The sequence below is a fragment of the Cervus canadensis genome, chromosome 27, assembly GCF_019320065.1.
Source record: "Cervus canadensis isolate Bull #8, Minnesota chromosome 27, ASM1932006v1, whole genome shotgun sequence".
NCBI classification, from domain to species: Eukaryota; Metazoa; Chordata; class Mammalia; order Artiodactyla; family Cervidae; genus Cervus; species Cervus canadensis.
Genome location: NC_057412.1, coordinates 15883025 through 15894642, shown reverse-complemented (window position 1 = coordinate 15894642; position 11618 = coordinate 15883025).

The following is an 11618-nucleotide window of genomic DNA, read 5'->3' as shown; positions in this document are numbered from 1 at the left end:
GCCATTTCCTTCTCCAATGCAGGAAAGTGAAAAGTGAAAGGGAAATCGCTCAGTCATGTCCAACTCTGTGGACCCCATGGACTGCAGCCCACCAGGCTCCTCCATCCATGGGATTTTCCAAGCAGGAATACTGGAGTGGGTTGCCATTGCCTTATCCCTGCAGATTGCTAATAATGCTCTAATAATTAAAAAGATATGATGTGGGTGCAAAATGAACAATAGGTCTAGTATAGTAGAAAATATAGCCTAGAAACTTATGTATAAAAATGAGACATTCAACAGAGGTGATATTGTAAAGCATTGAGAAAACAATACACTTTGTGCTAAAACAGCTGGTTATTTGCATAGAAAATTAGATAACCCAATATGTATAATCACTTTGCACAAAGTGCAGTTCCAGCTGACGTGAAACTTGATTTGTTCAGTTACTATGACAACTGGAACGCTTTTGAGAATGATAAAGGATGCTTACTGGTCAGGACTCCAGAATAAGTGGTGTAAACTGAGACTCACTTGGGCTAATGGAGATATAAATGTGCATTAGTCTTAACTGTGAAAAGTGCGAAAAGCTTCTGCATCTAAAAGTTAAACTTGATTGAGGTCTGCATGCTAATCCTTTCATTTAGTCTACATGAAAACCCTATGATCTAGGTATTGCTATTATTAATTTTTTGTCAAATAGAAGCTGTGTTTTTAATCTGAACTCAGCAGAAAGAAGGGTCGTTATAGGTCCATAAGCTCTAAATAGAAGAATAAACTGAAAATCTTGAAATTCCTGTCCTGATTTACCTTACAAATCAAGAGGTAAATGTTTCCAGAGAGCATAAAAGCATCTACTTCCATAGAATGGAAAAGATATAGAATAATACCATGAAAGAGGAAATCAAGAATAAATTGAGAATGAGAAGCAAAATTATGCACAAAATCAAAATTTTAGCTGAGCTCAGTTTATTTACATATTTCTAAGGCAATGCTAACATTATCACCTGAGGTATTTTTTGTTTATGTGTTATTGGAATGTAGATGTTATAATTTTGCCTTTTGTTTGTTAGTTTTGGAAATATATTGAACAGAGCTAAAAGGATTTATATAGGTTAGTTTTTTTTTACTATGTTTCCATATCTCAACAGAAAACAGGTAGAAAAGATCTACCACTTATTGAATGAAAATGTCCTGTTTCTAGAATCAATGATTTGTACATAAAATAATCATTTTTATAGCCTGAATGCTTGTGATGTGTAAGACTGTGGAAAAATTCTTTATTTTTGACATGACAAATTGCTATCATTCTCCTAAAATTAATTTAATACCTAGGTTAAATTGGGTCTTTCTAATTAAATGAATAAATATTTATAAAGAATCTAGGATCTCAAGGTACTATTCTGGGTCCTAAGGTAAGACTGAAGAAATAGACAAAAAGCCTCAATTTTATCAAAGGTTTAATAAAAGGTTTCCAGTTAGGAAGAAGAGATCTCCTCCTTGATAACTGGTAAGATGAATTCCAAATTACTTACTGTCTAATCCTTCATGTCATATGCATAAAATGCTTAAAAAATGGATGTTAATTAAGCTCTGCTTCAATCCCTTAGAGAGAATAACATGAATTAAATAGTTTACTTATTTTTAATAGATTGTTTATATAAATAATCTACAAACATAAATAATATTTTAAATAAGATGGTTTCATATATATGTGTATATATATAAACTGATACTGTTACAACAAATTAAGGAAGATATATTCTTAAAAGCATGTGATTCAAATAGATGTAAAATACCGAGAGACTTGTTGAGACCAATTAAGGACACTGGTAAATACTGTGCATATTTTATGCTGGCTGTTAGAGAATATAAATGGAGACCTGATTATCATTTCAACTGAGAACATTACATAATCACTCCATTGACTGTACTTACTTTCAGGATGTTCATGTTCAATTTAAGACATGCATTATCTTCACATAAAGTTCTTTGTGGCTTTTATCCTGGCATTGTAATGGACAGTCTTTTACAAATGATTAAATTGCTCATATTTTTCTCTGAGCATTCAAGGTCACTAGAGTGCATTTGAGAAATATTCTAATTCAAATACTCTACTGACTTATTTTTAAAAAGGAAAAGAAACAATCATTCACTTATGGCTATCAACCTGGATCCAGTGCACATCAATATTAATTATTAAAGACTATATTTCATGTTAAACAATGATTCCTCAATATGCCCTTAGAAAGCAATTGCAGTAAGTCCAATTCTAGTTAAGATCATGTATGTCTTTCCCCCTGTTTTTCAGTGTAGAATAGTTGACTGAATTTACAAAAGAATAAATCCAACCTATGAGAAAATAATCTAGAGAAATAGTGGTTATTTTCAAATGGATTTTGGCATTTTGAATGATGCAGTTGTTTTTGGAATTAGGAAAGAAAAGTGAGGGAGCAGATATAATTTCAAGGCAATATGAATTGTAAAGACAATGGGTTGACATCTTAAAATCTATATGAAAATGCATCTACTTTACCAAGCAAATCAATATCTATTTTAATTATATATATGCCACTTTCTACAATCTCCTTCCTCCTTACAATATTGAAATCCCTTAAAATTTGATGTAATGGGTACAGAAAATGCACACAATTCTTGGGATAAAAATAGAAGTTGACAGTAAAGGAATTCTCTTAAGCTCTGTGTATCCATTTCAATTCTGTCCACATAGTAATTCAAAATCAGAAGTGGTCATTCTTAATATGGAACATGATAAATATCCTCCTCAATAACAAGACAAAACTTGCAAATATACAATGTATATCAAAAAAACCACCTTAGTAACATTGGCAGAAATTAATGGGATTTAAATGTGAGGAACTGATTTTCTAAATTCATATTTTTGTTTATAATGTACATTTTTTATTTATTGCATTTTGGTTTTAATTGAATATTAATCACTTTTAATTTTATATTAATCTTAATAGAAATACACATTTCTATGAATTAAGTTTTGTGAGTTCTTTAGTATTCTATTTATTATTTTGCCTCTCAAAGAGGGGCAAAATGACTCAGAAATTTTGAGGCAAATGTCATGGTCCCTGGAGTCATTCATAGGTACTCTCAAGGCAGTAAGGTTAATGAAAATGAAACACTTCCTAGATAGAATGGGGTCAAAAAGATACCAAGGGCTGTATTAAGGAAACTGAATAGATGATAAAAGGAAGATAAACAGAGGAAGCAGGGCGGAAGAAAGATTAGGAAAAACTTCATTATGGAATTAGTGAATTTTAGACAAAGTGCTAGAACATACTAAATATATCCGGTTATTCAAACACCATATGCATATGTACAAACAACAACAGCACACAGGAAATAGGCACTAAGTATTCTCATCTAGTTTTTGGAATTAACTTTTATGTGTTTTGTTTAATATTTCCTCATCATCTTTCTCTTTCTCTTCCTTTTTCTTCTCCCTTTATTTGCATGTTAATCTTATATACAATAGACATCATTATTTATTTCTTGGAATTAAGTTTAACATGCATTTAAAGCATTTAGTTTGGGTAGAAAGTTTTAAAAATTGGAAACAAGTGTTAAATATTAGCCTGTGTGTCCTCTGTATGTCCAATGTCTTGAATAGTGCTTGGCTTACAGCAATAGCTCCATATATATTCTCTGGGTGAATTAATTGTTTCTATACTTCCTACCCTTTTCTATACTTGCCCCTCTAAATTCTGCCCAAAAACAAGTTAGAAAATTATTTTTGAAACATATCTTACATCAGAACATACAGTATTTTCTCCTAAAACACTTGTTGAAAATGATTACTGAACCAGAATCATATCTTTATATTGAAAAATCATGAATGGTTTCTCAATACTTTATGGCCTGCAAGCCAATGAATGCCCTAGAATGTCTTTCCCCAATCTACCTGTCCAGTCTATTCACTTAGCCCATTGCTTACACAGTCCAATTTGTGTTCTCTCCCAAGGGCTTGCCAATTTCCTTTTCTGTACCATAATGATCTTCACTCATGTATAAGCTTACCTATTTCCCTGGTGTCATTCACACTTTTGTTCTCATCTCTTTCTCTGAAATGACATTGCTAGCTATCCTGAGATTGACCTGTTCATGGAAATTATCTTTGATGGGTTCATATTTTTGAAATACTTATTTTTCTTCTTCATTACGTAGCATATCACTGAGATCACAGCCTGTAGATGTTTAATAACAATTTGCAGATTGACATAATTAAACTCTCTTCATTTTTGTTACAAAAATCCAGTCCTTCCACTTGCCACCTGTATGCTTATACATTCATATGTATGTATAGGGCTTCCCTGGTAGCTCAGTCGGTAAAGAATCTGCCTGCAGTGCAGGAGACTTGGGTTCAATACCTGGGTTGGAAAGAGCCCCTGGATAAGGAAATGGCAACCCACTTCAATATTCTTGCCTGGAAAATCCCAGGGACAGAGGAGCCTGGCAGGCTACAGTCCATGGGGTCACAAGAGTCAGACACGACTTAGCGACTAAACTCCCAACCATACATAAACCATGTATGTATATGTATGTATATCTTCTACTTCTGCCTTCTAAAGGACTTCACACTTTCACTTATTGTCTTATACCACATTATCTTTTTAGATCATTTTCTTCATTATACAAGGTATGTTTCAGCACTGAATTATCCAACAAAGTAGACTCTAGTCACATAAAGTTAGTTAAAATTAAATTAATTAAAATAAATTAAAGTGGGAAATTCAGTTCCTCAGTCAACAAGCCACATTGCAAATGTCCAGAAGCCACATGTCTGGCCACTGCTATATTGAACAGTGCAGCTCTAGATCATGTTCTATATCATCACAGAGGGTTCTGCTGAGCAGTGAAACTCCTTACTCTGTCAAGGCTTCCCAGCTGATTTGCCATCTCTCCAACATTTTTCACTGAAACATTTCCCCAGTTATCACTTTTACAATATCTTTTAACCTCCCATTTGATCTTTTAATTATTACAAAAATAAAATACTGAAAAATTTTTAAAAATTGGTATATTCTAAAAGATACTCATGTACTTACCTTCCAAATGTGACACATATTTGTGTTTTTGATTCATATGAAAAACAAAAGGTTCTATCACTGCCCTTTGGGGGAATGTGACTATATTTAAATTAATGTATTACTTTGCATTCATCACACAAGTCTGTACAATAAGTAATGTGTAAAACAGTTTGAATTGCATAGCTTTTCTCTCTCGTTCTTTTTATTTGCTACTATTCTGCTCTTTGGGCTTCCCTGGTGTCTCAGCGGTAAAGAGTTCACCTGTCGGTGCAGGAGACATGGGTTTGAGACCTGGGTTGGGAAGATTTCCTGGAGAAGAAATGGCAACTCACTCTTGCATTCTCGCCTGGGAAATCCCATGCGCAGAGGAGCCTGGAGGGTTATAGTCCATGGGATCACAGAGTGGGACATGCCTTAGTGACTCAACAACAGCAATTTTTCTCTTTGCTGCTTTATTTTTTTTCTCTTAAACTGCATTTTTCTTTTATAAAAAAAAAAAAAAAGAATGTTGATTGCTATCCACTTCTATAAGCCATTAGTCACTGCAATTGCCCACTGACAGTGTGCCTGCGTGGAATTCAGGACGGACAAAAAACAGGAAGCATTCTGTGCTTTCAATATGGCACCTAGACTGTTAAGACACATATATAAGGAAACACTTCAGTGATCCTGGATTCTTGCATTTTCCCCCACACAGAAGAGCATTAAAATTATTAACTTGAGATGTCAGTTCTTTGTGGTTAGCAGTAATCTTTTGATGCTTGACTACGTGTTTTCTCCCAGCAAAAAAATTCACATATATTCTGTCCCCTCTTTCCCTCTTCTGACCAGTTTCTCTGAGCCATCTGAGAGGCTATTTCCTGGGATAAAGTCCTCATTAAAACATTGAATAATCTCAATTCGGGGCTCTTACACTTTGCATTTGTTTTTTAAGTAAACACTATTTTTTGGAAGATAAACATTTATTTTCTTGTCTTTAGAATGTTAATATAGAACTGTGTTTAAAATAAAAAGCTACCCACAAGAAAAAGACAAGAACGTTATAATACTTGAGTTCATCCCTCTAATATATTCCATGTTAGTTGTTACATACATTAATTCAAAGTGTTTTAACCTGCTGCAAATTATAAATGATTGCTTTAGTTTCCTAAGGCATACTTCCTTTGATTTATCCATGTGGTTACCATTTTTTTGGTTCACTACTTCTCCCTGCACCGTGATTCTCCTTTAAAGATTACATTTACTCTTGCTGAAGTACACCTTTGGGTGTTTCTTTTGTCAAGTGTACGTAATGGTAAATTCTTGACTGTAATTGGTCTGAAATACTTTTCATTCTATTGTTGTTAAAATTATTCTGTTTGAATTTACCCAGTATGGCCTTAGTGTTCCCCTTGTTGCCAAAATGCAACTTCTGTATACTGGTATGAAATAAATCTCAGAGACAAGAGTTTTGAATGAAGTAGAAAGAAATAACTAGTGCTTTGCCAGGCAAAGGGGACCACAACAGGTTAATGCCCTCAAGACTGTATCCCTTCCATGGTGGGGGGTGGGGGGGTAGCATGAGGAGTATTTACAGTATTTAATGAGCAGAGCATGATCAGCTCATGAACATTCTTCTGATTGGTTGGTGGTGAGGGAGTTGGGAGATAGCATCATCAACCTTCTGGTTTAAACCAGTCTGGGGTCTGCATGCTTGTGGGCAGTATTTTGCTAACTTCTTCCCCCTGGCAGGGATTTTCAGTATCTGTAAGATACCTCAAAGGGCATGGTTCAGAATATTTTCTGTAGTCCCTGAGGAAAAACTAAAGGTCCTTGACTTTGTTTAATGGCTAAAGTAATATTATTTTGTCTTGACTGTATTCCTTTCTTTCTGCATTTTCTCACTCCTCTGATTAAATTTACTCTTCGACTGAAATTTTCTACAGACAAAGGCAGGTGGAGGACATGGGGAGGGGGTCTATTCTGGGAAGGGGGTCTATTCTGGGTCCTGCCTGATTACACCCTCTGCTTGAATAAACTTGAGAGAAATATTTTCCTGACCATAGGCCCCTGACCTTTCTTTTCTTAGAACATTTGTTTAAGGCAACTTGGAACTACAAATCTTTTCCTCTTTGAAGGATAAATCTAGCCTCTTGCCAGTTGTACAATCAAGGAATGTCTTTCTCAAGGAGTTGGGAGCCATCACTTTGAAATGTCCAGAAAGATAGAGCTCCTACCTTCTGGTCTCTCTGGGAGGGGAGGAGCCTGACTTTGATAAGTTGTGTTTAGCAAATACAGAAGACCTAATCACATTAAACACTTCACCCTTAAGTCTTCCACTAGTTCACTTCAAAGCTTAAATTCTTATTTTGTTTCACTGGAGCTGGGTTTGATCACATATATTTCAATAGCCTTGAAAAAACTCTGCTTTGCCTGTTCAACTTATCTAGGCCAATTTTTCCCTGACAGAATTTGCCATATCCCAGATTTCTATGCTTATATTTGTGTATTAATTTTATGATGCTTCTTCAATGTGAAGTTACACTTTTTATTAATTCTGCAGATTATCAGTAATATTTCTCTCAGCTACTGTCTTTCCCCCATTCTATTTTTTCTTTTCCTTGCTAGTAACACGCTGCCCTCCCCAATCTAGCTGTTAAGTTGCTTTACTGATCTCTCAAACATATCATTATCATTTATATAATTAATTCAATAACTTCAGCAGGCCTCAAAGTAAATTTTGTTTGAAATGAATGCATATTTCAAACGTTAATTGAACTGATTCCTTCTTTCCATTCTTCCTGCTGAAAATTTCTTGTGCACATGTGTGTATTGGGATTTTTTCACACCCAAGCACAAATCCAGTAGATAATATACATAAACAGAAAGATTGTGCAATAAAGTCCCCATTTCTTTATCCTCAAGGAGTTTCAAAGCATTTTTTTTTTTTTCCACTCACCTTTCAAGATCGGGAAGTCTGGCTTCCATTTATAATGGAGGCTAAGACCCTTTGTCTCTTTGGATCCATTTTTATTCCCCTTTACCCATTTCTTGCTTTAGAAAGTGTGTGTGTGTGTGTGTGTGTGTGTGTGTGTGTGTGCTCATGCTCGGTGGCTCAGTCCCTTCTGACTCTTTGCAACCCCGTGGACTGTAACTAACCAGGATTTTCTGTACATGGAGTGGGTTGCCATTTCCTACTCCAGGAGATCTTCCTAACCCAGGGGTTGAACTGTGTCTCTTGCATTCCTTGCATTGGCCAGAAGATTCTTTAGCACTATGCCACCTAAACTTCCCTAGGAAGTGTAGTCAAACACAAAAACCTTCATCTTTCACAACCACTACCACTTTGTTTTCAATTCATCTCTGGAACACAAAGAAATTTGTGTTATTTTAGGGCTGGGGAAGCAGAATGAGCCACCCTAGAAAGTGCCAATTTGGCTTTTGGATTATTTTGATTTGAAAAAAGCAAGAGCCCAGCAAACTCAGGAAGTGCTTTTTCCCTCCCTCTTAATTATCTAAGAAAATTTAGATAGGAATTCTTTACCAGGAAGAGTGCTATTACCAAAGATAACTTTTGTATCCAAAATATATAGCTACAGGATGTGACAAATATTTGTGTACCAAATCTTTGCTCTTCACATTTTCCTAATGATTGTTCTCTTCCTCTTTGAAGTTCCAAACCCCAGTCCCTTTCTCCTTAGCTCAGGTTGATATGTAAACTTCCATTACCTGATTATCAGGGAATCTCATATTTTTATAGGGCTCAGGCACAAACAAAATTTGTTTATCTGCTATTAATCTGTCTTATGCCATTTTAATTACTAGACCAGCTAAAGAACTTAGAAGAGAAGGAAATTGTTTTCAATCCCTATAGGATTCAACAGCATTTGTTTAGTTGTTGTTTTCTACTTACTATTTATCTAACAGTGCTGTTTGTTTGGAGGGAAAGATGTATCAGTGTGAATTCTCTGTACTGTGGTGACAGGAAACCTATGGATAGAGTTCACATGTTTATATTTCTGTGTTATCTGGAGATTTACATGTTTATACTTTGAGTGAATCTGAACTCTAGACTAAACTGCCAACTGTCTTCTTGGTAACTTATTTGAATGTTTAATAGGCATCCTCAAATTTAAAATATCCAAATCAGAACACCTCCCAATCTTCTCCATGTCAGTAAATAAAACGGTGCTAGTTTCTGCAAACCCGCATTTAAAATCTATCCCAAATTTTCTTTTGCTACCTTAACTATATCAAGTCTATTACCTCTGCATCTTTGTGAAAATAAACAGCACTATCCTTTTTGTTTTAATGTGTGCATGCATGCCAAGTCACTTCAGTCCTGGGCATCTTCCTGACCCAGAGATTGAACCCACCTCCCTTATATCTCTTGCATTGGCAGATGGGTTCTTTTCCACTAGTGCCACCTGGGAAGCCCTTTTCTCTGAATAATATCACCATATTTTTTTTTTCCATAGCATTCATGCCCTGGAATTGTTTTATTAATGCATTTATTTATGCATTGCCATTTGCCTATCAACATGCAAGTGTGATAATAAAGTTCATCACCCATCTTGTATATTGCCTTTTTCTCTGTGTACAGAGTTGTGAATAAAATTAATGAATCTTGGGTAAATGAATGAAAATCATTCTTCAGGATCAGAGAGAGATCAGTTAGACTTTGAATTTGGTGCCAAAGCTTACTTCTGTTCCTCCATAAAACACAGTATTAAAAAAGACTTAACTGCTTCATTTATACTTTCAAATATCTACTTTATGTTTTAAAGGGAAAATCAATTAAAGGTCATTTCCTATTGCTATTTTCATATAAACTGAAACTGTGAAGAGATTAATTTCTTGATAATCTTGTTTATGCCTACAATATAGTATAATATTTTGCTGTGCAGGTTTACATCAGATGCTACTTTTGAGCAATAAGACTTTCAAAGTCAGTTGTTCTCAAACTTTAGTGTTTTACATAACCTCACAACTCACCCATTTCTATTGAATCAGATCCTCAATATGCTTTTATCTGCTAAATGTTTCCTCATGTATAAAATGGGAAAATACTTTAGTAGTGGGAATTCTTAAGAGCTTTAAATAAGATATGTATATACAAGTCCTTCATACAATATATGGTACATACATGTGCTTCAAATTTTTTGCTATACTCACAAGTTCCTTCGAAAGTTTTCACTTCATTATACATCACTCATTTGATACTTAGTATCTACAAACTGATTAAAATATAAGCAGTGAACATTAAACTATGAATTCAAGGTGTGCTATCAATCAGAAATTTTAAGAAACCCTTTAGATTACACATGGGTCCCCTTGGGATAATAGGTTGTATTTCACTTTTAAGCTGGACTGACATACATCTTGAAAGGTGATTGTGAGTTGTTTATGAAATACAGTGTAACTGAAAAATGAATTACTTTTTCTTGGGTTTATTGATATTTAAACATGAACGCAGAATGTGTTTTTACTTCATAAATTTTTAAGTAGTAGATACCCTGGAAACTGCTGATAAAATATTCATTACTTAAATTCCATCCATCATCTCATTTTCAAACTCCAAATTTTTTATGACAAAATGTGTGTGTGTTTAATTTAACTCTTTTCCTATCCACAGAATGAGTAATGAGCAAATGCAGAACAATTGCAATAATTTAACTTCTGTGTACTATTCCTACATAAAGCAAGTCTATTTGGAGGAGCATGGTTGATTCCTATTCTGGGTCTTGGACATTATATGGTGAGCCTGGGACTTGAACCAAGAAAGAAATGTTATCTTTCAGTGTCATCTTTCAATATAGTCATATTAAAACGAAAGAAGAACCAGCTTAAAAGGACACACAGATGACAAATTTTGGAAAATTAGGGCATCGACATTTGCCTTGAAAAATCAAACTAGTAAAATAATTAAATATGGCATTTTAACTTTAACGATTTTTAAAAATCATTCTAAATATTGTAATTCTGGAAGGACCCTGTTTCACCTACAATCTAACACTTCTCTTTTGATAAAATTGTTTCATAAAATTTAAAAATATTTATTTATTTTTGGTTACTCTGGGACTTCGCTGCTTCATGGGCTTTTCCTGAGCTGCAGAGAGCAGACTTTTCATTGTGGCAGCTTCTTTTGCTGCAGATCGCAGGGCTCTAGCCACCTGGGCTTGAGTAGTTGCAGCACATGGGCTCAGTAGCTGGGGCTCCCGGAGAATCTAGAGCACAGGTTCAGTAGTTGTGGTGTATGCGCTTGGTAGCTCCTTGTCAGCTGGGATTTTCAGGGATCAGAGATCAAATCATTGTCTCCTGTATTGCATATTCTTTAACACTGAGGCACTAGGGAAGCCTCATGCAATTATTTTTCAGAAAATTTAGTAACAAATCAGTGTTAATTATTTGTGTTCCTATTTCAGTTCAATGGCTCAGTCCTGTCCAACTCTTTGCAACTCCATGGACTGCAACACTCCAGCTCCCTGTCTATCACCAACTCCCAGAGCTTGTTCAAACTTGTGTCCCTCTAGTCAGGGAGGCCATCCAACCATCTTATCCTCTGTCATCCACTTCTCTTCCTGGCATCAATCTTTTTGA